Source organism: Equus caballus, chromosome 8, assembly GCF_041296265.1.
Source record: "Equus caballus isolate H_3958 breed thoroughbred chromosome 8, TB-T2T, whole genome shotgun sequence".
Classification (NCBI taxonomy): domain Eukaryota; kingdom Metazoa; phylum Chordata; class Mammalia; order Perissodactyla; family Equidae; genus Equus; species Equus caballus.
The window spans coordinates 76,437,127-76,464,785 of record NC_091691.1 but is presented as its reverse complement, the minus strand read 5'-3'; the positions used below and the strand labels follow the sequence as shown (position 1 = coordinate 76,464,785).

General features: G+C 40.2%; 1 protein-coding gene across 14 annotated transcripts in view; it reads left to right on the top strand.

Annotated features, from left to right (window-relative positions):
* The first annotated feature begins 5,172 nt into the window (after positions 1–5,172).
* Positions 5,173–27,659, top strand: part of DYM (dymeclin) — a 359,439-nt gene continuing 336,952 nt past the window's right edge. For 3 of the 14 annotated variants that reach the window (XM_070221046.1, XM_023647793.2, XM_023647791.2), the window contains exon 1: positions 5,526–5,865. The gene's annotated coding sequence lies outside the window, so the exon portion shown is untranslated. Of the gene's footprint in view, positions 5,866–27,659 lie in introns of all 14 variants that reach the window. The other 11 variants (XM_023647794.2, XM_070221040.1, XM_070221044.1 and 8 more) reach the window with 7 other exon arrangements.

Sequence of the window (27,659 nt, the reverse complement as noted above, 5' to 3'; positions counted from 1 at the left end):
AAGGAAAAGACCTACATGATCATCTCAATTGATAAAAAGCATTTGACAAAACTCAATTCTCTTTCATGATAAAAATACCCAACAAACTACGAATAGAAGGAAACTACCTCAATATAATAAGAGCCATATATGAAAAACCACAGCAAACACTGTACTTAATGGGGAAAGACTGAAAGCTTTTTCTCTAAGACCAGGAACAAGGCAAGGATGCCTACTTTTTTTTTTTTGTGAGGAATATTGGCACTGAGCTAACATCATTGCCAATCTTCCCCTTTTTACTTGAGGAAGATTATCCCTGAGTTAACATCTGTGCCAATCTTCCCCTATTTTTTATGTGGGATGCCACCACAGCATGGCTTGATGAGCGGTATATAGGTTTGCACCCAGGATGTGAACCTGCAAACCTTGGGCCACCAAAGTGGAGTATGCGAACTTAACCACTATGCAACCAGGCCAGCCCCAAGGATGCCTACTTTTGCCACATCAATTTAACATAGTACTGGCAATCCTAGCCAGAGCAATTAGGCAAGAAAAAGAAATAAAAGGCATTCAAATTAGAAAAGAAGTAAAATGATCTCTGTTCACAGATAATATAATCTTGTATGTAGAAAACTCTAAAGATTCCATTAAAAAAAACCTGTTAGAACTAATAAATGAATTCATCAAAGTAGCAGGACACAAAACCAACACACAAAAATCAGTTGCACTTCTATGCATGAAAAATGAACAATCTGAAGAGGAAATTAAGAAAACAATTCCATTTACTACAGCATCAAAAAGAATAAAATACTTAGGAATTAACTTAACCAAGGAAGTGAAAGACTTATACAATGAAACGTTACTGAAAGAAATTAAAGCAGACAATTTATTTACGATGGGAAAGATATCTTATGTTCATGAGTTGGAAGACTTAATGTGGAATATTGTTAAGATTTCAATACAGGGGCCAGCCCATGGCCGAGTGGTTAAGTTCATGAGCTCCACTTTGGCAGCCCAGGGTTTCGCCGGTTTGGATCCTGGGCGCGGATATGGCACTGCTTATCAGGTCATGCTGAGGCAGCATCCCACATAGCACAACCAGCAGGACCACAACTACAATATACAACTACGTACTGTGGGGCTTTGGGGAGAAGAAGGGGAAAAAAAAAAAAAGAAGATTGGCAACAGATGTTAGCTCAGGTGCCAATCTTTAAAAAAAAAAAAGGTGTCAATATTACCCAAAATGATCTACAAACTCAGCGCAATCCCTATCAAAATCCTAATGATGTTTTTCGTAGAAATAGGAAAATATATCCTAAAATTTCTATGGAATCTCAAGAGACCATGAATAGTCAAAAGATTCCTGAAAAAGAACGAAGTGAGGACTCACACTTCCTGATTTCAAAACTTACTACAAAGCTAAAATAATCAAAACAGTGTGGTACTGGCACATAGACAAATCAATGGAACAGAATAGAGAGCTCAGAAATTTTGCATTTATGGTCAAATGATTTTTGACAAGGGTTCCAAAATCATCCAATGGAGAGAGGATAGTCTTTTCAACAAATTGTGCTGGAAAAACTGGATATCTACATGCAAAAGAATGAACTTGGACCCTTATCTAACACTATGTACAAAAAAAGAAGACAAACTATACTTCATGAAAATTAAAACTTTTGTGCATCAAAAGACACTACTAACTGAGTAAAAAGACAATCTACAGAATGGGAGAAAACATTTGCAAATCGTATATCTGATAAGGGCCTGATAGCCAGAATATATAGTTAACTCCTAAAACTCAGCAACAAAAAAACAACCTGATAAAAAAATGAGCTAAGGACCTGAATAGACATTTCTCGAAAAAATATATACAAATGGCCAATAAGCACATGAAAAGATGCTCAACATCACTAATTGTTAGGGAAATACAAATCAAAACTACAATAAGTTACCACCTCTTACTTACTAGGATGGCTACTATGAAAACAAACAAACAAACAATAACAAGTGTCGGTGAGGATGTGAAGAAATTGGAACCCTTCTGCACTGTTGGTGAGGATCTAAAATGGTACTGCTGCTGTGGCAAATTGTATGGCTGTTCCTTAAAAAATTGAAATAGGATTACCACGTGATTCAGCAATTTCACTTCTGGGTATAGACACAAAAGAACTAAAAGCAGGGTCTCAAAGAGATATTTCTACACCTGTGTTTACAGCAGTGTTATTGACAATAGCCAAAAGGTGGAAGCAACCCAAGGGTCCATTGATGGATGAATGGATAAGCCAAATGTTATATATATGTATACACACACACACACACACACACACACAATGGAATACTATTCAGCCTTAAAAAGAAAGGAAATTCTAATGTATGTTACAACATGGATGAACCTTGAGGACATTAGGCAAAGTGCAACAAGCCAGCCACAAAAGGACAAATACTGTATGATTCCACTTATATAAGGTATCAAGAGCAGCCAAATTCATAGAGACAGAAAACAGAATGGTATTGCTAGGGTTTGGGGGGAGGGGAGAATAGAGTTATTGTTTAATAGGTATAGAGTTTCAGTTTTGCAATATGAAATGAGTTCTGGAGTTGGATGGTGGTGGTAGTTGCACAATGATATGAATGTACTAAATGGCACTGAACTGGACACTTAAAAATGATTAAGATGGTAAATTTTTATGTTTGTGTGTTTTACCACAATAAGAAAATGTGTTTTTGTAAATTACCCAAAAAAACCCTGTAGTAAATATCTTTGTGTGTACATTATTTCACTTATTTTATTATTTCACATGTGCACCCATATTTGTAAAGTAGATTTCTAGAAGTGTATGTTGCAGTGTCAAATGGCATGTGTACTTATAATTTTGAAAATATTATAGCCAAACTGTAGGTTGTGCTAATGCACATGCCCATCGGCAATGGATAAGTACCTATGTCCCCACACCTCTGCCAATAGTGTGTTAGAAAACATTGTGATGTTTGCCAAACTGATTCGAGATGATGATATTTCGATGTAGCTTTAATTTGAATTTCTCTTGTTATAAGTGGGTTTTAGTGAGGTTTAAGAGCCACTATTATTCTCTTTTTGAAAAACTGTTCCTATGGCAGTGGTATTTTGAAACCAAATGCAGACATATAAAGTTCTCTCTTTTAAATTTCATTCAGCTCTTTTTGGTTTACCATTGTGGTTAATTGAAAGAATTTTGAATCCTGATTTCCCATCTGGTAAATTGGCTCTCTTTATATTTTTGCCAGTCTGTGGATCTGGTCTCTGGCAACAATGCTTGGGCTTCCAAGTGGGATTTCCTGAATTCCAGAGACACCAGGAGACTCTTTTCAGCCCCAGAGTCTTTTTTTATTGGGGAAGATTAGCCCTGAGCTAACATCTGCCGCCAATCCTCCTCTTTTTGCTGAGGGAGACTGGCCCTGAGCTAACATCCGTGCCCATCTTCCTCTACTTTATACGTGGGACACCTACCACAGCATGGATTCCCAAGCGGTGCCATGTCCGCACCTGGGATCCGAACCGGCGAACTGCCGCCCCCCAGCCCCAGAGCCTTAAAGTTCAATTCTAATCTACAGTCTGTCTTTCCACTATCAACTCTCTTTTACCATAAAAATTCAATTTCACAATTAAATCACCACAAAGCAACCATAAACATCCATTCTTCTTGAACTTTGCCGTTATCTGTTGTTTATATTAGAAGGTGAACTCTTGGCCATCTGAGTGATCTAGTTGTATACAACCTTTGATAACCTAAAAAACCTCCCAAACTATTCTGTATTATGTTTTCTCATGGGTAAGATGGAGACAATAATACTTTACTCACAAGGTTGTGAGACATATTACATATATACATGTGTATATGTTTCAATATATGTATGTGTTCAAACTGTACAAATGGTAAAAATTGAAAAATAAAAGTTACATTCCAAGCCCAATTCTACCTTTCAGGCTTTGAAATAAATTGGAATTATGTTTTACATATTGTTTGTTAAACTTAATTTCACTTAACCTGTTGTGAAGTATTTTCCAAGTGTTTAAATGACTTTCTACATCATTCTTTTTAAAGTCGCAGTGTTCTGTTGGATGGGTGTGCTGTAATGTTTTCAACCAGTCTCGCATCATTGAACACTTAGTACACTAACAGATTCACAGGATCACCTCACAGTAGAATAAGTTGCTTCTTCATCTGTAAAGCCAGTTGTGAAGAGATGCTCACAACTGTTGCTAGGTCATTTTGGGACAGGTAGAGGCTATAGTTTTTGGTACAGGAAAAATTTTAAAGTACTTTGATTTTGATTTTGGTGCCTCTCTTTTTGCTATAATTTTAAAATAAAACTATATATGTAATTCACATTAATTGCAGAAAAATTAGAAAACATAGGGAAAAACTAATTTTAATTATACAGATATCAGGGGCTGGCCCCGTGGCCGAGTGGTTAAGTTCGTGCGCTCCGCTGCAGGCGTCCCAGTGTTTCCTTGTTTCGAATCCTGGGCGCGGACATGGCACTGCTCATCAAACCATGCTGAGGCAGCGTCCCACATACCACAACTAGAAGAACCCACAATGAGAAATATACAACTATGTACTGGGGGGCTTTGGGGAGAAAAAGGAAAAAATAAAATATTTAAAAAAAAATTATACAGATATCACTCCTCAAAGTTAACAATTGTTAACATTCTTTTAGCCTTTTTTTCCCCTGGGGCATAGATACATAGGTACTATAAACATAATTCATTTACGAAAATTTGATAATACTATACATGTTTCCGTTCACCAATATATCATGAACATGTATTCATAGCATTCTTTACACTGGCTGCGTAGAAGTGCCGACCTCTTTTTAGCTAGGCTCCCAGGTACCTTGAGTTTTAGTGTGTTTTCCTGTAATAAACTCAGGGAACTAATCAGCAATAGATTCTGGAAAAGTACATCTAATATCTGTATAGTACTTTTCAGGGTACATTAGCACATATTAACCGTGTAAATGAAATGACAGTGATATCTATCTCAGAGTAATTTGGAGAAATAAACAAGATAACAGTGCACGGCACATAGAAAACAACTCATAATGTGAGTTATTACTGATAGGGTCAACAGTCCCGTATGGGAAGTAACATTACCACCTCGTACATATTTTGGATGAGAAAACTGGCTGGTAGAGATGAATTAAGAGCTCGAGCTCAAGGACGTCAATCTGGTAATCTCAGCTCGTCTGACTTCAAATTTCCTATTTTTGGCACTACACCACATTGACACTCTTTCCTGTGGGACTTGTCCTTTCTGCTAGCTGCCTCTAGCTAACATTATTTTCCTATTTCCCAATTCTTGAGAGCCCAACAAGGAATTGCTTGACTTTGGGATGGTTATTCAGCTGGAATTAAAAGGGGCCTTAATGAAGTTAAGCTACCAGGACAACTGGTGTAAGGAAACCGAGGAGTTGAGCACGGCGGAGGAAACGGTTTTGCGGCTCCTGGATTTTGCCACGAGGCTTTGCCGTTGCCCTGGAGGCACTAGGAGGGTGGAGAAACCAGTAACGCCTGAAGGACTACATTTCCCAGGTGCCCGCGCGCCGCGGGCCGCGTGACCGCCGGCTGGAGCGCGCCGGGCCGTTCGGTCCGTAGCCGCGTTTTCGGCCGCTTCCTTCTTCTCTCCCCGCCTCCCGGCCTCCGCAGTAACGCGGCCCGGGCAGGAGCCCAGCCGGAGCCGGAGCCGGAGCCGGATCCGCAGCCGCAGAGACGTGGAAACATGGAGGCCTGAGCTGGCTTGCGCACTCGGGCTGCGGCGGCGACCACAGCTTCTCCCTATCCTCCTCTGCCACCCGCTCGTCGGTCAATGAACTGGAAGCGGATCTCCCCGCCGGCTGAGGCAGGTGGGCTGTGGCGCCGCCCCCGGCAGCGCGGCCCTGGAAGCCCAGCGGGCCCCCGCCCCTCGTCAGGGCGGGTTGGGGAACACCCTCTCTTCCCCTCCCCGGGTCGGCGCCGGCAGTGGAGGGGCAGCTCCGCCAGGGCGGGGGAGAAGGGTCCCTTCCTGCCACTGGGGAACAGGGCCTCCCTGTAGGGGCTGCGCCTGAGCCGCGAGAGCTCCTTCCATCTCCCCGCTCCCCCCTTGCAGGGTGCAGTGGCACCTAGAGCCGAGGGGTGAGGGGGTGTGTTAATCCAGAGAGCGAGAGGGACCTCTGTCCGAGTTTGGTGTTGAAAGTTGGGGGGATACTGACAAGCAAGTCGATGGTTCGTGAATTAGGGCGATGTTGGTCTGACAAATGGGTGTGTGATGGGCAGGCTGAGCAATAGTGTTGTTTTTTTTTTTTGACATATACTTTTTTATTGAGTTAGAATTCGCATTCTATAAAATTCATTCTTTAAAAGTACAGTTAAAGTACAACTGATTGGTTTTTAGCCTATTCGCAGGGTTCTGCAACTAATTCCAGAACATTTTTATCACCCACAAAAGAAACCTTTTACCCATTAGCAGGCACTCATTCTTCCCTCCCCAACCCCTTGACAACTATCAATCGCGTTTTAACTGAAGGGTGAAAGGTGGGAAGTTAGCTCAGGTGTTTGTGACCTGGGGGCAGTAGTGGGGATTGAGGGTAGTGGGGTGATAAAGCTGATAGCATGCTTGGAATAGGGCCAGCAAAGGGGGCCCTAGAGGGGCAGATGGAGTGCGAGCCTTGAAACGGGAGAGGGGAGGCTGCAGGGCGAAGTGTGTAGAGAGAAGATGCTGTACTGGAAGATACGAAAACATGGGGAGTGGAGACCATGGAGAGGAATGTAACCTTACAGAGGAACCCAGGCTTTTGGCCTGATCAGTTGAGGGCTCAAGAGAGGAACTGGAGGTAGAAGGGAGGAGAATCTATACGAATAGGTGAGTGGTTGCTGCTGAGCATGACATTTATGAATATATAGATTTCTAGAATGATCCTGCTTTGTAGTTTGTCTCTTATATCATCTTCCCAGCAACACAGAAGCTGGGCAAGTATAAATATTCCCATTCTGCAGATGAAGAACCAGTCCTTTAGAGATTAGGTGACTTGCTTAAGCTCATCAGGTTAGTAAGTAGGGCAAAATGAGGTGGGGATTAAAGGATAATTGATGAAACTCTCAGTTGCAGGTGGATTAAGTGGCAGAGAATTGAGGCAGGGCAATGTTACAGGAAGGATATTCAACTATTAAATGTATTAAGTCTATATTGTTATGGTAGATAGGTTAAGGACTTTTGTTTTTGTACCTTTTAAATATAGAAAATTCAAACAGTGGAATAGTATGATATACTGCTATGTGCCCATTACCTAGTTCCAACAATTAGTAAATCAGGCTAATTTAGTTTTGTTTATATCCCTATCCATTTCTGTCCCCACTCTCAATTATTTTAAAGCAGATCTTAGGCATACCATTTTGTTAGTAAATATTTCAGTATATGTCTGTAGAAGATTGAGTCATTTTCTTTTTAATATATCCACAATACAGTCATCACACCTAAAAAAAATTAATAGTAAGCTCTTAATATCATCAATATCTAGAAGGACTTATTTTGTAAAATGTACCCATTTGATGTAAGGGGAGTAAGCAGTGCAAACACTTTGATGTTTGACTCTGAAAAATATAGTATAATTGCTTCCTGACTTTTTTAGTAGCCCCTGTTATCCTGACTGTTCCATTTTCTCGGTTAGTATGGTTCATCTTTGTACAAACAGTTTGAAGAATTGTCACTTTGGCTGGCTTTTTTTTTTTTAGATTGGCGCCTGAGTTAACAACTGTTGCCAGTCTTCTTTTTTTTCCCCTGCGTTTTCTCCCCAAATCCCCCCAGTACATAGTTGTATATTTTGGTTGTGGGGCGTTCTAGTTGTGGCTGGCTGGCTTTTTAATGGATGGAGTTTTGTGAGGGCAGGAGAAAAATGGAAGTGAAATATAGTGCAACATGCACAGATAACTATTATGTCTCCTGATGCTCTAAACATTTGGGCAATTTGATTATGCTTTTCTCCTCTAGGTAATTTCACATATTGTTAGAAGTTGTGTAGTGTGTATGTATTAGTTTTCTATGACTACTGTAACAAATTACAGCATACTTAGTAGCTTTAAACAACGCATTTATTATTTTATAGTTCTGTATTTTTAGAAGTTCGAAATGGGTCTCCCTGGCCTAACGGCAGCGTGTCAGCAAAGCTGTGTTCCTTTCTGGAGGTTTCTAGGGGAGAATCCATTTCCTTGCCTCTTCCGGCTTCTAGAGGCTGCCGCATTCCTTGGCTTGTGGCTCCCTTCCTTCATCTTCAAAGCCAGCAACATTGCGTCTCTCTGACAGTTCTTCTCTAGTCAATCTCTGACACAGCTGGGAAAAGCTCTCCACTCGTAAGGACCCGTGTGATGAGATCAGACCCATCTGGATAATTCAGGATAATTCCCCCCACCCCAAGATCCTTAGCTTAATTACATATGCAAAGTCCGTTTTGCAGTGTAGCACAGAATCACAGGCTCCGTGGATTAGGATGTGGATGTCTTTGGGGGCTATTATTCCACCTTCCACAGGATGTTTTGGGATATTTTGCTGAGATTTAAGAAAATAGGTGATTTCCTTTGCTGCTACAACTGCATTGTAAGTGTTTTCTTCCACTTTGTAGATAATGGGAATGGTTAGAGTTAGAGAGGACTGTTCTGTTTTCCTTTTTAGTGACTATAAACAAATTTATGGGAAATACCTGTGACACTTGTAGTGCAGGCTTTGGTAAAATGAGACCTTTGAAAGTCATTAAGTATAAAAGCAGTGTAACATCATGTAAAGTTGTCTGTATTTTGTTTTGGTCTCTCTTATTCATGTTTTCTGAGTATTGTTTGCTTGTAATCAGAGTGTATATAATGCTCAACTGCTGCTTGAAGTCATAGGACACTCTGGGGCAATGATGGTTCCCATGCCCAGAATGAGAGGGCAGGGACTCTGTCCCACTGGGTGATAGAGGCACCCGCCACTTCACAGGAAGACTCCTGAAGTGAGAGAAAATTTTCAGGTAGAATGAGCTACTGTGAGATTGAGCTTGAAGCCCGTTCTCACGTCTTTCTTCTATGATCCATCTGGGCATGGGTGAGTGCTGTGGGCCTGAAAAGCAGAGGGCAAGATGGCTGTTGCTGCTCTTCCTTTCCTAGGGCAGGGAGAAGACTGAATCTTAGAGGTGGAAAGGGTTTCAGGAAGTCCTCTAATTTGGTACCCTGCTTCCTGAGGGGGTTCCACTTTCCGACTTAGCTCTCAAGGTCGTGACTGTCTCTGGGTGTGAAGGTCCTGGCCCTCTGGTGGTGGTGTGTTTAGTGTCCCACTTAATCAGTAAGGAGTAGTTTGGGAATGGTTGAAGATCTGCTCCTGCCTTTAAGCTTATTGTCCCTAGGAGGGTTCTTAGCGGAGCTTAGTGCCTGAACTTCTAAACTCCTTGTAAACAGTTTGTAAGTTAGCCTCGTGTTACTTATTTCTAGACAAAGTAACCTAAACTAGTAGGGTTGAGAAAACTTTACAAATAGGCTTTATTTATTAAATGGTTTTCTTTTTTTCATTTCTTTAAGGAAGTTTGGTTAGTACTTTTTTTTTTTTTTTTGGTTAGTACTTTTTGATGTCTTCTCTAATTGTTATCATGTTCTTTAAAAATGCAGACACCAGGCCCACTGTCGGGGCGGGGGTGGTTGGGGGGGGGAGTGTGGGCAAAATGGGTGAAGGTGGTCAAAAGGTACAAATTTCCAGTTATAAAATAAATAAGTCCTGGGGATGTGATGAACAGCATGGCAACTATAGTTAACAGTACTGTATTGTATATTTGAAAGTTGCTAAGAGAGTAGGTCTTAAAAGTTCTCATTGTAAGAAAAATTTGTAAGTATATGTGGCGATGGATGTTAATTTTTGGTGATCGTTTCACAGTATGTATGGATATTGAATAATTATGTTATACACCTGAAACTAATGTTATATGTCAATTATATATCTCAATTTAAAAAAGTGCAGATGCTGAAAGTGGCTGTAACTCTCCTATAAGGACATTGGAAGAGTTAGGCAAAAAAAATCTTTTGTATGTCATGTGATTGATGATATGTTTCTTGTTTAGATTGAGTCAGTCACTGAGTCTCGACAGTTCTTCCTTCAAAATATCTTTACAGCCTTCCACGTTTCTCTTAGAATACTTTCTTTTTATTTTTTATTTTTCCTTTTTCTCCCCAAAGCCCCCCGGTACATAGTTGTATATTTTAGTTGTGGGTCCTTCTAGTTGTGGCATGTGGGACACTGCCTCAGCATGGCTTGATGAGCAGTGCCATGTCTGTGCCCAGGATCCCAACCAGGGAAACCCTGGGCGAACTTCACCACTCGGCCATGGGGCCAGCCCCTAGAATACTTTCAAGGCCTCCTGTATCAGTTAGGATTAGGTTTGGTTGTGAGTAACAGAGACCTGAAAAATAATAGCTTAAACCTGTTATCAGTTTGTTTCTCATCTGAAAGAAGTCTGGAGGTAGACAATTCAGGGCTGGTATGGTGGCTCCACTGTCATAAGAGACCCAGTCTCTTTCCAGTTTCTTATTCTGTTGTCCCTATGGTATGGCCCTTGATTTCTGGGTTATAGGATGGCTGCTGGAGTTCTAGCTAATATCCATGTCCCAAGCAGCAGGATGGAGGAAGGGACCAAGAAGTGGCTGTAATTCAGTGTTAATCAGAACTTAGTCATATGACTATGCTGGCTGCAAGAGAGGTTGGGAAATGTATCTTATAACTGGACAGGCAGCAACATGCTCAGCCAAAAATTGGAGTTCTGTTACTAAAGGGGCCGGCAACTGGGGACTGGAGTAGGCAATTGGCATTTTCTACTGTACTTCATAATTAGTGTGTCTGCCTGTGGACTCCAGACTAACATACACGCCTCCTAGAACTCTAGTTGTGAATCCTGGTTTTGTTACTTATGTGCTTTGGCATGTTACTCAAACTTTTTGAGCTTCAGTTTTCTCCTCTGTAAAATAGAGCTAATATTTATGTACTTGTTAGAATTAAATGAGAATACTTTTTATGCATCTGGCAATATATACACTCTAAATACTAGCTGTTTTTCCTTCTCCTCTCTCGGGTTTCTGAACGTGGATATCTGAGTGGATGGTGTAAAAAAGGTAGAAATTGGAGAAGGGCCGAGGGGAGACTATAAAGTTTGGTATTGGCCGTGTTGAGTTTGAGGTGTCATTGGGACACGCGATGATGATGTATGGCATGTAGTCAGGTAAATGGTCTGGCACCCACTAGACTGTTGTGTACTGGATGTAGATGTTTGAAATCACCAATGTTTGGGGAAGAGTTCACTCATCTAGAAGACTTCGGGCTGAATGCAGTTCTACAGTCACAGTGGGTAAAGTGGAAGACATGCCCCTTAGAGGCCTCCCCATAAAGCATCAAGCATCAGCTTGCTTTCTGGCCTTTTTTGCTCCCACTTTGATTCTGTCCCTACTCCAGCCATATTGAACTTCTTTCAGTTCCTTGAATGGGTCCTGCCTGTTTTTGTCTTAATTCTAGGCCTTCATGCATGCTGTTCTCTTTGCTTTGAAAATTTTCTGAACCCCACACCTAAGCAGGCCAATCTGTCTCACCCTTCAGGTCTTAACTTTTAGGGCATGACCTCTTTCACTGAGTCTTGAATAGTTGCCATATTTTAATTTCATGTTGACTTATCTGTATCTCTTACTCTACTGTAAGTAAATTCCATTCTTCAACCCTTTTAACTTTGGCACTTAGCGACGTGCTGGCCACATAGTGGACACCGAGGAAGTATTGACGAACTCCTTGTATTTACATAAGCATACTGTGATGTAGCTTGGGTATGGCTAGCTTCCTTTCAGCCTTGCACCTTTCTTTGGTAATTGCACATTGAGTTATTTATATGAATCAATGATTGTGAAATAGTAAAGCACTCTCCAGTTTATTTAAAAGTGAGTTCTACTTGAAGCGATACTTGTATGTTGTTAGAAAAGATAAGTAATACTCAAACGCGTATTACAGAGAATCAGCAGTGCTCTGCCTTACCCATCCTCTCTTTTAACTCTGGTCCCCAGAGGCACCTACTTTTTAAAATTTTATTAAAAAAAATTTTTTTTTAATTGCAGTAACATTGGATTATAACATTATATAGCTTTCAGATGTACATGGTAATATATTTCGAATTCTGTGTAGATTACATCATGTTCACCACCCAAAAACTAATTATAGTCCATCCCCTCACATGTGAGCCTCATCTCTCATTTTCCCCTCCCCTCCCCTCCACCTACTTTTAACTGTGTTTATAAATAATATCTAAGTGAATATTTGTGTTTTATCGTTTTGGATAACACCTGTTGACTCCTTGTTATGGTAGATGGAGTACTCTTCCTCCTCCTCCCCCTCTTCCAGCCCTTCCAGTGCAGCTATAGAAGAGCTCGTGGTTGATTGAGTGCTCAGTGTTTTCCATTTGGACCATGTAAATAGTGCTCAGGCTGAGCTGAGTAGTTGACCTTGTTTTGTTTCCCAGCTTCCCCCCTCTTCCCCCCGCCGTTATTTTTCCATGAGCGTGTTGCTAATTTTTACCAAATACTTAGAAAGACCTGTGGGGATTGGGGCCCAGGAAACTGATGCAAGATGTTACTCTGGCTACTGCTGTTACTGTGAGCAGTGAGCTGTTTTTTCTCCTTGTCCCAGAGGCCTCATGTCTCTGTTAGCATGCAGGTGAGGTAACTCTCAGACCCTTCCCAGTTCCTGACTTGACAGTGTGGTGTTTGTGCTTTCATTATGAAACTCCTGTTATTGGTATAAGAAGACCTTCTAGAAAGGTCTTCTGATATTCCATATGAAGACTTTCTGGAAGGGTCTTCTGATTTTCTACTTTTCTGTCTCCTGTTTTCCATTTTCTTCTTGTTCTTTATTATGGGAGTTTCCTTGATCTTATCTTCTCTCCTTTCTGTTGAATTTTTTTATCCTAGTTTTAATTTCAAGTGTCTTTCCTTGTTGTTTCATTATTTCCTTTTTTGTGACATCTTGTTCTTGGTTCATGGAAGCAATGTGGTAAGTGGTTAAGAGCGTGGTTGCTGCACCCAGCCTGCCTGGGTTTGAAACATGGTGTGTCATCATCTCTATAATCTTGGGCAAGTCACTTAACTTTTCATTGCCTCAGTTTATTCTTCTAGGCTGAGTTGGAAGACATTTTATGTGAAGGCCCAGATGGTAAGTATTTTAGGCTTTGTGGGCCAAGAGGCGAAATGGAGGATGTTATGTAGGTACTTATATAACAGGAGAGAAAAAATTTCCAGAAGATTTTTTATTGATGAAATTCAAAATACAATACTCATAATGGTTGAGAAGAATTTTTTTGTAATAAAGAGGAGCTCACATTTTACTTAATTGGGGTTTAAAGATATTGTTCCCTATTATCAAAATTGATTACAAATGTTCACATTTAATGCCGATTTTTAATGAGATTTTATGTACTTCATCTTTGAGAATGTCTTCTTATACAGATATGTACCGCCAAATACTAACATCAGTCCGTGAACATATGGTTTTAGTAGAGCATACTTATTGCTTGGAAGGCATCTGTAGAATTCTGTTAGATTCTTTTCTTTCTTTTTTTTTTTTTTTTTAAGATTTTAGTTTTCCTTTTTCTCCCCAAATCTCCCCTGGTACATAGTTGTATATTTTTAGTTGTGGGTCCTTGTAGTTGTGGCATGTGGGATGCTGTCTCAGCGTGGCCTGATGAGCGGTGCCATGTCTGTGCCCAGGACCTGAACCAGCGAAACCTGGGCCGCTGAAGCAGAGCGCGCGAACTTAACCATTTGTCCATGGGGCCGGCCCCAGATTCTTTTCTTGATATTTACCTTTTCCTAAATCGTTGCATTGCAGGCTAATCACTTCCAATTGAGGGTTACAGGGAAGCTCCTTGTTGCACAGTTGAATGGTTTTTGAAATGTGGCAAGTACTTTTGTATTGCGGTCTGCGGAATGCTGCTAGAATTGTAGTTTGATTTTGGGAAATATGTCTATGGCATATCTGTGTGTGATTGGAGATCTTGCATCTTGTTTTAATTTTTGACAGCGTAGGAAGTGGATAAAGCAGCTTGACATCACTTGTAATTCAAACAATGTCAGCTGGCCTTGAAATGACTTTATCTCAGTATAGGTTTTGCATGTAGGTGTGTTGGACTTCTAATTTTAGGTTGAATTCATTGAGAAATATTGAATCTGCAGCAATGAATTTCCAAAGTCCTTCACTATTGAATAGTAGTGATCGAAGGAGATTCTTGTTTAGAAAAATTTCACTCTCAACTCTGAGCTTGAAAAATTTCAATGAAACTATACCACTGCTCAGCCATTTTACTGTGTAGTAGGACATATCAGAATATTCAGCTTGTATTTCTGATCAAAATTACATGGAACTGATGATGGTTAAGTTCATGAGAACGAATTAAGTTAACCTTTGTAACTGGTTCCACAACACGTGATAGATTCAAATATTTTATGCTGATTGATCAAACAATAATGAATAGGCTTTAAACGCCTTGCATTTTCACAAGGTTTGTAGGTTTGTCCAGCTAAGCTTTTTTCTGCTTCACACATATTTTTACCACAATCAGTGAGTTATACATCATAGCAGGTTCCGCTTCAGGTTGTCCTGAATTAGTATTTTTCTCACCTTTTTTGGAAAATATTTATAGCTGTAATTGTTCCATACAGACTGTTCTTTGAGCAAGTCTTTTCATTGAGAGAGAGAAAAGTCTTAAAGATGTTTATTTTCTCTGGACACATTTCTTTGGCTGCTGTAATCAAACACAGTTTAACTCATGATTGGTAAATGACTTTGCTTTCTTGGTTAACAGGTGAACCATTTGGAAACTTTGGTTGCAGCCTCGTTTTTCATTTTTATTTCCAGGAAGACATTCTGCTGTGATGAAATGGCTTGTTTTAAGTTTTCTAATTTTCCTGATCGTTGCTGTCGTGAACTGAGAGTTAGTGCTGTGTGGTAGGGTATGCTGGGCCGTTGTAATGAGTGCTTAGCTGTTAACGACTTCCTGTATGGTGTTCTTCTGGCACAGCTACAGTGCTATTACATAATAAACATAATGGCCGGCCAGATGGTGCAGTGGTTAAGTTTGCAACGTTCCCCTCTGGCAGCCCGGGTTTTGCCGGTTTGGATCCTGGGTGTGGACCTGTGCACCACTTGTCAAGCCAAGCTGTGGCAGGCGTCCCACCTATAAGGTAGAGGAAGATGGGCACGGATGTTAGTTCAGGGCCAGGCTTCCTCAGCAAAAAGAGGAGGATTGATGGCAGATATTAGCTCAGGGCTCTTTCTCAAAAAAAATTAAAAATTAAACAAAAAAATGACATCTAATTAGATAAAAAACATCTAACTCCACTGTGACTTAAAAGTGTGACATCAGAGTCTACTTTCTTCTTTTGATATGACAGATAATCCACTGGTGATAATTTAAAAAATGTCACAGTATAGCACTATGCAGGACACTGGAAATGCTGACTTTTAACTGTGTCATTTTGATTTGCGGTGTGCTGAGTAGTGGTATAAAGGGATAAGAGCACCACATACGGTCTCTGTAGTAACTACTCAATTACGAAAGCAGCTTTAGACAATATGTAAACAAATGAGCATGACAGTGTTCTAATAAACTTACTTTATGGAGGCTGAGGTTTTTTTTTTAAAGATTTTATTTTTCCTTTTTCTCCTCACAGCCCCCCGGTACATAGTTGTGTATTTTCAGTTGTGAGTCCTTTTAGTTGTGGCATGTGGGATGCCGCCTGAGCATGGCCTCATGAGTGGTGCCATGTCTGAGCTCAGGATTCAAACTGGCGAAACCCTGGGCCGCTGAAGCAGAGTGTGCGAACCCAACCACTTGACCATGGGGCTGGCCCCAACACTGAGATTTTAATTTCGTATAATTTCCACGTCACAGAATATTCTGGGTTTTTTTGTCAACCATTTAAAAACAGAAAAGTCATTCTTCAGGCTGCAGGCTGGGTTTGGCCTTTGTTTGTAATTTGCTAACCCGTCCGTGATCTAGGTGGTGAGAGTAACGGAAGTGCTACCTCATAGGTGGTGGTGAGGATTAAATGAGCCAATATGTGTAAAGCGCTTTGAGTAGTACCTGGGGGCATGATGGATGCTACATAAATGTTTTGCACTTATTGTTATTTTCATTATTATCTCTCTGAGGATATTAACTGTCATTTTTGATTTTTTCTTCTCCCTGAATCATCTGTTTTCTGATTCCTTTGGTTTATTTTGGTTTCTTTGTTTCATGTTGGAGGCTTTCCTCACAAGTCTGATCATTTTTAGTTGTTCATTCTTGCTAAGATTGAGACCCCCAAAATTGACTGGAAGCTGTTTGTGTGAGTGGCTTTTGTTGAGTTGAGGGCATTGCTGTAGGTGGCAAGCCAGCTTTTTAAATGGGGGGAATCCCAAACGTCTGTATCTCTTCCCTGGGTCCTCCTTCGTTTCTCTTGAGAAGAATCCTCCACTCTCCTACCTTGGAGGCTGGGAAACCCTGTGTGACTGTGGAGCAAGCAGGCTTTAACTGCATTCATCTGTTTTCATCCTCCTCCTCATTACCCTTCCCAGCCGTGGCTCTGGAGTTCGGAGTCCTTCTAGTGAATTTTTCCAGAGAGCACACTCGTAGTCTCCTCCTAGGGAGGGAAGACCCACAGACTTAGCCCTGCACCTTTGCCTGTCTCCCATGCTGCTTTTCTCCAGCTCTTTCACCTTCCCAGGGTTCCAGGGGTGGATTGGCTTGCTTCTTGTCAGCATCCCCTTGGCAGGCACTTACGTTGAGGCTTCCTCAGCTCTGCCCATTCAGTTACTACCACTCTGTCTCCTGTCCATCTTCCACACCTCCTCTGATCTGATCTTTGTGGGCTTGTATCTGTTTATTTATCTGTCTATTTATTTATTTATCTATTACATATCTATTTGTTTATCTATTTATTTTCATTACTCTCATTGCACTGGAGTGGAATACCCCACTGTACCCAATATAGCACTTGGAACATAGTAACATTTTAGAGAATGTTCCATTACTTGGTAAACTAATGGCACCTGTGGCGTTTAGCTTGCCCTTTGTCTCGTGACCATTGCCCACTATTTCTCTGGTCTCCTGTTTCACTGATGAGATTTTGATTTAAAGTCTCTTGAGTACAAGTAGGGCATACACACACACACACACACGTATTTGTTTTTCCTTTTTCAGGAAACAGGTGATTCTGGAATATAGCTTATGATTTATGGATTCTCAACCTGAGTTGAGACAGAGTGCACTAAGGTATCATTTGCATATTTTGAGGGTGTTAGGACAGAATTGGTTATCATGGATTTTCAGATCCACTAATATTTATTTTCCATTTAAGGCACATTAAATCAGGAGACAGTGAGTCAGTACACATAAAAGAGATTTAATTTTATGTGTGTAGTCAAATATTTCACAAATTAAGTACAAAATACTAAACATACCATTTCTTGTTCAAAGTATTCTTTTTGCCTGTGATGGTAAAATTGGCTTAGGGAAATATCTGAAAAGTAAAATAGCAGTATAAGAGATAGCAAAACAAGGTGTTATTGAAAGGGTAGTTAAATTCCAAATGAGTGGTAGAGATGATTACACCTAGGATTGGTGAGAAAAGAGAGAGATGTTCTATGCTTAGTGAATAGGGTTTACGGGGCTGGGGGACAGATGTGGTGTGAATGGCAGGAGCAGAGGCATGGATGAGCGTGCTAGATGTTGAGAAGACAGCTTACCTCTACTTTGTTATGGTACTTATTTGCAAATTGGAGTTTACAGATTACTTTTATCAAAATCACAGTGAATGCTTCTTACAAAATGCAGATGCCTGGGCCCTACCCTGACATTCCGAGTCTTTGGGACCCAGGCATGTGGTCTTCAGGTGTGTTTTGTGTACATTTAAGTTTGAGAACCACTGGTTTGGAGGGTAGTTGGAAATAAAGTTGGAAAGTGAGCTTTCAGATTGTGAAGGGTCTTGAATGTCAGTATTCTGTTTTTCAGGTACTGAAGGATCATTGAGTGTTTTTGAGCTGGTGAATGAAATGAGGGAAGTGGTAATTTTACTAGTATTAAAAATAAGTTATATTTGGCCTTTTATTTGGCTAAGCATCCTCTGTGCCAGGTCCTTCACTGAGTGCTCTGCGTGCATCATCTTGCTTCATCCTCAGAAAATCTTAGGGGTTGTAGGTATTCTTGTTTTTCCCGTCATGCAGTGGCATTTTGTAAATGGTGAAATGGAGATTCAAACTAACTCTATGCAGAGTTAGCAGGATCTTTCTCACCCTGGAATCTTTGATCTTAATTGTGATGCTGGACTGAATTTCCTGTTTATTAAGGATTAATAGAATAGTGGAGTGTGCGAAGTGAATCGAAGTGGAGAGATTGGAAGCAAAGAATCAGGATATTGTTGCTCTAAGTCGTGTGGGATTATAGAAGCCTGGTCTAGCAGGGAGGCGATGGCAATGTAAAGGAAGAGGTGGATTTAAAAGATGACATGTAGAATTGTGGATGCTATAGAAGAACCCACAAGACTTGTTGATGTCATTGCCTTTACCCTAGCAAAGGTAGAGACCAGGGACTCTGGAATTAGATTGTCCAGGTTCACACTCTGGCTTTGCCACTAATTATCTCTGGGACCTTGGGCAAGTTGCTTAACCCGTCTGTGCCTTAGTTTCTCCATCTGTAAAATGAGAAGATTGTGCCCACCTCTTAGGGTTGTTAATGGGGACTAAATGACTCACTAATTGTAAAGCATTTAGACTAGTTTCTTACATATAGATAGTATAAGTAAATTGGCTATTTAAAATTGCCATTGCACACACTATTCTCTCTGCCTCAAGTGCTCCTTCCTATTTCCATAGCTTCTTGTTGTAATACTTAGCATATGTGTTATAGTAATTTATTAACGTGTTTGTCTTTCTCACTAGGCTTTGAGTTCATTAATGGCAGGGACCTGGTTTTATTCATTTCTGCATTCTCAGTGTCCATCATAGCACTTAGCATTTATAGTGAGTGTGTCATAGGTATTTGTGAAATGAATGCTTGGTTACGTGAGATAACTTGAGGCAAGAATGCTGCTACTGCTGCTGCTCGATAGAAATAGTGACTTTTGGAGGGGTTGCTTGTGTTGGGGGGCAAATGTTAAATTCTGTTTAAACATTTATGATGATAGAAAGACATCAAGTTGAAATGTCCATGAAGTAAAGATTTGTGCTTGGATTTTGACTGAAAAGTCAAGATGAAATGTTAGTTCTGGGGTCACTCACGTAAAGGTTAAAGCACAAGCCAGAAGCATGTTCAGATCCTTCCTGAAGGAGAGCATGTAAAGAGGGAACAATCCATTTATTTAACAGTTTTATTTTTATTTATTTATTTATTTTTCGTTTTTCTCCCAAAGCCCCCCAGTACATAGATGTATATTTTTAGTTGTGAGTCCTTCCAGTTGTGGCATGTGGGATGCCGCCTCAGCATGGCCTGACGAGCGGTGCCATGTCCACGCCCAGGATGCGAACCAGGGAAACCCTGGGTCGCTGAAGTGGAGCGCACAAACTTAACCTCTCGGCCATGGGGCTGGCCCCTAACAGTTTTCTTTTTCACTTTATTTTTTTAACCATAAACATGTTATAATTTAATCAAGCAGGACAGGAGGACATAAAGTGAAAATCCCTTCGCTCTGTATTTCCAGTCCCATTCTTCAGAGGTCACCAGTCTTGAACCATTGCTTATGTTTCCTTCCAGAAATTGTCTATAGAAATTTACATGTTTGTTTAGACTAATGGGATCCTACTATATGTGCTGTTCTGTGACTTTGTTTTTGCTTGAAGTATTTAGAATATCTTTACATATTAACACACAAGATCTATCTGATTCTTTTCAGTGGCTGCGTAGTATTCCATTGTATGCTTATTCCATACTGTAGTTAATCCCCAGATGATGATCATTTCGGTTATATTGTGTATTTGCTATTCCAAACAATGATGACATTAACATCTGTATGCATAGAGCTTGTCAGCTTGTTTGAGTTTACCTGTGAGTTAATTTCTGAAAGCAAAATTGTTGGCAGAAGGAGTATGCGCACCTAAAATTTTGATAGGTATTGCCAGATATCTACAAGTAATGGTGGGGGTACCTCTTTTCTTATTACCCTCACACTGCTAACAAGGTTTTTTTTTTACCCTTCACTAGTCTGATGGGTGAAAATGATACCTTAGTGTTTTAATTAGCATATTTTATTCCTAGTTTATACTGAAGATCTTTTCATATATCCACTAGCTGTGGGACCTTGGCTATTTCAACAAGTAGTTTTTTGAGTAAGTTGTCTTAAGCAGTGTGCTGGAGGTTAATCAGGGATATGGAAGAAATGTAAGGCCTGATTCATGCCTCTCAGGAATAATCGACCTCTGGAGATATGTCGTATATACTACAGAAAAATAACATTTCCAGGTAGTTTTAACCTAATGGGAACTCTAGGGGAGTGGTGGGACGTTGAGAAGGAAACTGGATTTGGGAGGGAGGATGGGATCAGTTGTGCACACAGGATTGAGGTCTTGACTATACTGCGTTAAGGGTGGGTCCTTTGAAAGGTTTACTACTAAAAGCATCAGCAGTAGCACACTTTTCCTTTCTAGTACAGACTTCTGTAAGGAGCCTTGTTATCCACAAAATTACTAATTATATATATAATATAATTATATATATATTATCCTTGAGTTAAAAAAAACTGAAATATTTTAGGGCTATAGATAGAACTGGCATTCTGGTCAGAGGTTGGGACTAGGAGATATTTGAAAGTCGTATCGTGGAAACCGCTAGTGAAACCAGGAGATCGGCTCAGTTACTGACAAACTGAGGGAAAGAAGAGCTGAAAGCCCAGGCAGTCTTTGATGCACGGCCAGGGAAAAGCAGGGGACTCTTAGGAGGTGAGGTGATGGGATAGTGAGCTTTTCAAGTTCCATTTTATTCTGATTTTCAGTGATAACGGTCCTGGGAGTTTCAATAAATTGGGTGCAGGTGGGTGTGTGGGGTGGTGTGTGTGTGTGTGTTTGGAATCCTTGGCATGAATCATTGCAGAGGAGATGCCGTTGGGCCTCCATTTTCTCCTGGGCTTTGTGTGAGGGTGGGGAGCCTGTGGAACTTTCTGGTAGTACACCGTGGCTGGTCTTCCCTTCGCTGAACTTATTCCTCCTGGGCATTCCAGCTGCCTCCGGCACTGCCTTCAGTCCCTGTTCTCAGCAGTTAGTACCCTGTTGGTGCCGCCTAAGGGAGTGAGGGCTTGATTGGGGGTGACTGGGCAGGGTGTCCTGGTCGCAGCTGTTAGTCACCCCGGGGTCTGGCCTTTTTCTGGCTTCTGCCTTTGGACTGCAGTTGCTGTTCATACTCTTGGTGCCCTTGCTTGAGTACTCTTGGCCTGCGCTGGGATGTCATTTCCCGTCTCAGTCCACCTCCAGCTGTTTTCCATTTTGTGAGGATTCCTCGCAGCATCTGGTCTCCCATGAATTCTTGAGCATGGCTGTGTTATTACTGACAAATTTTTTTTGCATTATTTCTAGGGTTTGGGGAGGAAAAGCGAGGAGAGAGGCATTGCATTTTGCACTCAATTGACTGTCTTGGTTTTCCTTGTTAATATTCTGTTCCATCTCTCTTGATAAGCTTGCAGGCTTTATTCATATGGTTGTTTTAGAAAGGTTTCGTAGTGGTCCTCAATTGTGCACTTATTATAATACTTTGTGGTCTATCCTAGCAGTTTTGAAAATAAAATTTACTTTCTATAAGTCAATAGAAAAAAGGCAAAGGATAGGAATAGGTAATGGCCTCGTTCACAGCAAGAGAAATGCAAATTAAAACCGTATTGAAAAACTGTTTTCACATATCACTTGGCAAGGATCAAGCAGTTTGATTAAACAGTGGTGGCTGTAGGGTAGAGAAACAGGCATTGCTGAAGGGAGTGCAAGTTGGCACCCTCTAAAGAAGGCAGCTAGACTTTGTAGGGGAGGACAAATAATTTCCCCTCTACCCTTCTGAGCTCTTAGCTGAGACCCCTATAATAAAAGACAGATGAACAGGAGAAAAAGAGAAGTTTATTAACATGTAACCTCATGTATGCGTGGGAAAAATGAATAGCTTCCTACAGTGGCTGAGAATTCAGACTTAAATACCACCTTAAAAGGGAAAGGGGGATGTGGGCCTCCTAGGGGAGAGTAAATGATTTTTGAGAAAGGTGAATGGACCCTTGGAAGAATAGATGGGAGGTGCAATAGTTTGTGACAAAGTTTGTCTGAGTGTGTTGTCAGCTTCCAGTTTCCTCTCCTGTGAGAAGAGTCAGTCTTCTCTGGTTGATGAAACTCCGGAGGAGAGCATATACCACAATTGAGTTCCTTTTGGAGGATCTGTCTTTAGGCAGATAAGGGGAGTTCAGAGAAAGCCTCTCTCTCTGCTTTTGCTGTTTTTCAAGTGCTTGCAGCCCCAAATAATCAAAATGCCCAAGAGGCATATTTTGAGGCTGCTCATTTTGCTACCCTTCAGCAGTATCTATCAACATTAGAAATGCACATAATCTTTGACCTAGCAGTTCTGTTTCTCTGGATTTATTGTACCTATTTACTCATACATGTGTGAGGTATCTTATATGCCAGGATATTTATTGGAGAATGATTTATAACAGTAAAAGACCATAAACTGCTTAAATGTCTATCAATACAGAATTTATTAAATTAAAAACTGGAATGTTGTAGAGTTGTAAAAATGAATGAGGAAGTGCTTTGTGTGCCGATATGTAATGATTTTTAATATGTTTGGGAAAAGCAAAGTAAAGACACATATATAGTTCACTATGGTTTGGTTTAAAAGGAGAAAATATGTTTATATATACATAAAATATCTGTGGAATGATACCCAAGAAACTGGTAATATTTTTTCTGAGTTGAGAAACTAGGCGGTTAGGAGATGGGATGGGAGAGAGACTTTTTACTGTATACCTTTTGAATCATTTGTATTCTTACCATGTGCGTTACTGATTCAAAAAATAAAATGCAAATAAAAAATGAAGTCTGACTTAAATTTTCATTAGTAGGGTCTATAATAATATTGTTTCTCTTTGTTATTGTTTCTCCTTATCTAGGAGCGATGGGGTGGAATTTTGTTCTTTTGAAAATTCAGCATTTGTGTACCTGATTAAACTCCCAATGTAAATTGTTGTAATTGATTGCTTTTAAGTTACCACAAGAAAAGTAAAATACTTATCTATTTAATTGAGAACAAATTGCTCTGATTCTCATTTCTTTTTCTCTGGTGTAATTTTTATCCTTTTAATTTTAATGAAGCATAGGAAAGGGAAGTTGAGTCTGTGGCAGAGGTGGGGAACACACAACTAAATTGCTCATGCCAGTAAACCCACACTCTCAACCAACCCATTTTGATTCACACACTTCGGTGTTTATCCAGTGAACTCCTGTTAGGCCCACAATGCCTCCTGCTAATTAGCGTGAGTCACCAGATTAATAGAGGACTATAAACAGATTGTGGAGGTCTTTTTGTTTCTTTAAAAAAATATATTTCGTCGAGGCCTATTTAGGAGTCACAAGGATTGTTAAACAAAAGAATTTCAAAGGTTTGATAAAACGGAAATAGCATGCCTTAAGGAGGTGGTAGAGGACAAAATCTGCTGTATGCTCCCCAGAGTCATGAAGTTAATGTGGAATCCTGCCAGGACCCAAACACATGACTGACTTTGCTTTTATTGAAAAAGCTCAGTTTTGAATAGACATGAAAGGAAGGATTTACTTGGGGCAAGTTGGGGAAACTAGTCTAAGAGAGCATTCCAAGACAGCAAGTCAAATAACTGTGAGATCCTGTTATTTCATTATGTGGTAATATACGTGATGCAGTAATTTAATATGCAAAAATAAAGTTAGGTTGTGACAGAAATGATCTGTTAGTCTAATTTGTTGGCACTTTTCTTGGACACGTAGGTTAGATTTTTGCGTTTGAATTTTTTTAGTTGATTTAAAAAAACTTTTTATTTTGAAACAATTAGACTCATAAGAAGTTGCAAAAACCGTGCAGAGAAGACCCGTGTACCTTTTGCCCAGCTTCCCCCAAGGTTGATATGACCATAGTACGTGATCACAACCAGCACGCTGGTATTGGCACAACATGACAGACTGCACACTGTGCTTGGGTTTCGCCAGTTTTTATATGCACTTGTTTTTTTTCTTTTGTGTGTATAGTTCTGTGAAATTTTATCACATGTATCGATTCATGTAACCACCGTCACAGTCAAGATACAGAACTTTCCCGTTCCCACAGTGCGCTGCCTCAGGCTGCCCTGTTACAGTCCCCTCCTGCTCCCTGACCCTCCGCGCTCTGCAACCACTGTCTGTTCTTCACTGCAGTTCTGTCATCTGGAGTGTTATACAAATGGAGCCGTAAGATGGAATCGTTTTTGCTTGCTTGCCAAAACTCTTTTTTAATAGAAGTTGTATTTTCTGATGGTGACTTTTTGATGAACCCAGGATGTTGTTCTGTGCAAGGTCCTATACCCTGCATTGGTCTGAATATTTCTTCATGGGGTTATCTAGTTTGTTTCTCTAGCTTACTGGTTTCGAGTGCTCAAAGCATTTTATGATTTCTCTTCTTTTAAATTTAAGCTGTCTTTTATGGCCTAGAATGTGGTCTATCTTGGTGAATATTCCATGTGAGCTTGAGAAGAAAGAGTATCCTGCTGTTGTTGGCTGCGATAGTCTATAGATGTCAGTTGTGTGCAGTCGACTGAAGGTGGTATTGAGATCAACTCTGTCCTTAGCTTTTGTGCCTGCTGATCTGACCATTTCTGATAGAGGGGTGTTCAAATCTCCAGCTGTGTTAGTGAATTCATTTCTTTCTCCTTGCAGTTCTGTTGGTTTCTGCCTTGTATGTTTTGACACTGTTGTTAGGTGGATACACATTAAGGATTGTTATGTCTTGGAGCATTGTCTCCTTTATCATTATGTAATGCTCTTCTTTATCCATGATAACGTTCCTTTCTCTGAAGTTGACTGTGTCTAAAATTAATAAAGCTACTCCTGCTTTCTTTTGAGTAGTGTTAGAGTGGTATATCCATCTCTCTACTTTTATCTATATATGTCTTTATATTTAAAGTCAGTTTCTTATAGACAACATATAGATGGGTTTTGTTTTTTGATCCACTCTGATACTGTGTTTTAATTGGTGTATTTAGACCGTTGGTGTTCAAAATGATTATTGATATGGTTGGATTAATACCTACCATATATGTTACTGTTTCTATTCATTGCCCTTGTTTTTGTTCCTATTTTTGTCTTTTACTTTTTCTGCCTTTTGTGAAAAGTTCATTCTATTCATTGCCCTTGCTTTTTTTTTTTTAAAAAAAAGATTGGCACCTGAGCTAGCAACTCTTGCTGGTCTTTTTCTTTTTGGCTTTTTCTCCCCAAATCCCCCCAGAACATAGTTGTATATTTTCATTGTGGGTCCTTCTAGTTGTGGCATGTGGGATGCTGCCTCAGCATGGCCTGAGGAACAGTGCCATGTCAGCACCCAGGATCCAAACCGGTGAAACCCTGGGCGTCCGAAGCGGAGCGCGTGAATTTAACCATGCGGCCACGAGGCCAGCCCCTCATTGCCCTTGTTTTTCTTCCTATTTTTGTCTTCTACTCTTTTTCTGCCTTTTGTGAAAAGTTCTAATGGAACATTTAATGATTCCATTTTCTCTCCTTTCTTAGCATATCAATTGTACTTTTTGTTTTTACTTTTTTTACTGGTTGCCCCGGTATTTGCAATGTCCATTTACAACTAATCCAGGTCTACTTTCAGATAACACTGTACAGCTTCCCAGGCAGTGCACGTACTTTATTTTATTATTATAATTTGTTCCCCAAAGTCCTAGTACATAGTTGTATATCCTAGGTGTATGTCCATCGAGTTCTTCTACGTGGGACATCACCTCAGCATGGCTTGATGAGCACTGTGTAGGTCTGCATCTGGGTTCCGAACCTGTGAACCCCAGGCTGCTGAAGCAGAGTGTGTGAACTTAACCATTACACCACCGGGCTGGCCCTGCAAGTACTTTATAATAACAAAGTATTTCTAATTCCTCTGTTCTCTTCCTTGTGTCATTGCTGTGGTTCATTTCTCTTATATGTGCATAAGCTATAATCATCAAATACATTGTTGCTGTCGTTATTTTGAGTATATAACGTTTTGAGATTTTTTTTTCACTCACCACAATCCCCTTGAGATCTGTCCAAGTTATTGGATGTATCAGATAGTTTGTTCTTTTTATTCCGTTATATGGATGTGCCACAGTTGCTTAATCATTCACTTTCTGAGGGAAGTTTTGGATTGTTTCCAGTTTTTGGCTATTATGAATAAAGCTGTCATCAACATTTGTGTATAGTTTTTTGTGTGAATTTAAGATTTTCTTTCTCTAGGATCATAGCCCAGGAGTGCAACTGATGGGGTTGAATAGTATGTTTAACTTTATAAGAAGCTGCTAAGCCGTTTTCCAGACTGGCTGTTCCACTTTGCATTCCCACCAGCAACTTAGGAGAGATGCAGTTTACCCGCTTCCTTGGCAGTATTTGGTACTGTCAGTATTTTAAATTTTAGCAATTCTAATAGATGTGTAATGATATGTCATCGTGGTTTTAGTTTGTATTTCCCTAATGGCTAATAATGATGGACTATCTTTTCGTGTGTTTTTTTCCATTTGCATATCTTCTTTGGTGATGTGTTCAAATCTTTTGCATATTTTCTAATTGAATTGTTTCCTTACTATTGAGTTTAGGAAGTTCTTTGTATATTTTGGATATAAGTCCTTTGTTGGTTAGGTGACTTTAAAATATTTTCTCCAGGGCCCGGCCTGGTGGCGCAGTGGTTAAGTTCTCACGTTCTGCTTCTAGGCGGCCTGGCATTCACCAGTTCAGATCCCGGGTGCAGACATGGCACTGCTTGGCAAAAGCCATGCTGTGGTAGGTGTCTCATGTATAAAGTAAAGGAAGATGGGCATGGATGTTAGCTCAGGGCCGGTCTTCCTCAGCAAAAAGAGGAGGATTGGCAGTAGGTAGCTCAGGGCTAATCTACCTCAAAAAAAATTTTTTTCTCCAAGTCTGTGGCTTGTCTTTTCATCCTCTTAACAGGATCTTTCATAGATCAGAAGTTCTTAATTTTGATGAAGCTTAATTGATCAACTTTTTCTTTTATGGGTTGTGCTTTTTACATAATGTCTAAGCATCTCCTAACTCCAGGTCACAAAGGTTTTCTCCTATGTTCTCTTCTAAAAATTTTATAGTTCACTTTTAGATGTATGATCATTTGAATTAATTTTTGTATACGATATGAGGTTTAGGTCAGAGTGCTTTTTTTTGGCCTACTGATGTGCGGTTGTTCCAGCAGCATTTGTTGAAAAGACTGTCCTTCCTCTGTTGAACTGCTTTTGCATCATTGACAGAAATCAGTTGGCTATACTATTGTGGGTCTGTTTCTGGATTTTCTCTTTTGTTTTATTGATCTCTGTGTCTGTCTGTCACTACTGTGGGTTTGAATTTAATTCCTCTTTTCTGACCAAGCTGTGACTATTGCTTGTTAGTAAACACACACACTGGTGGAAATTTGAAATT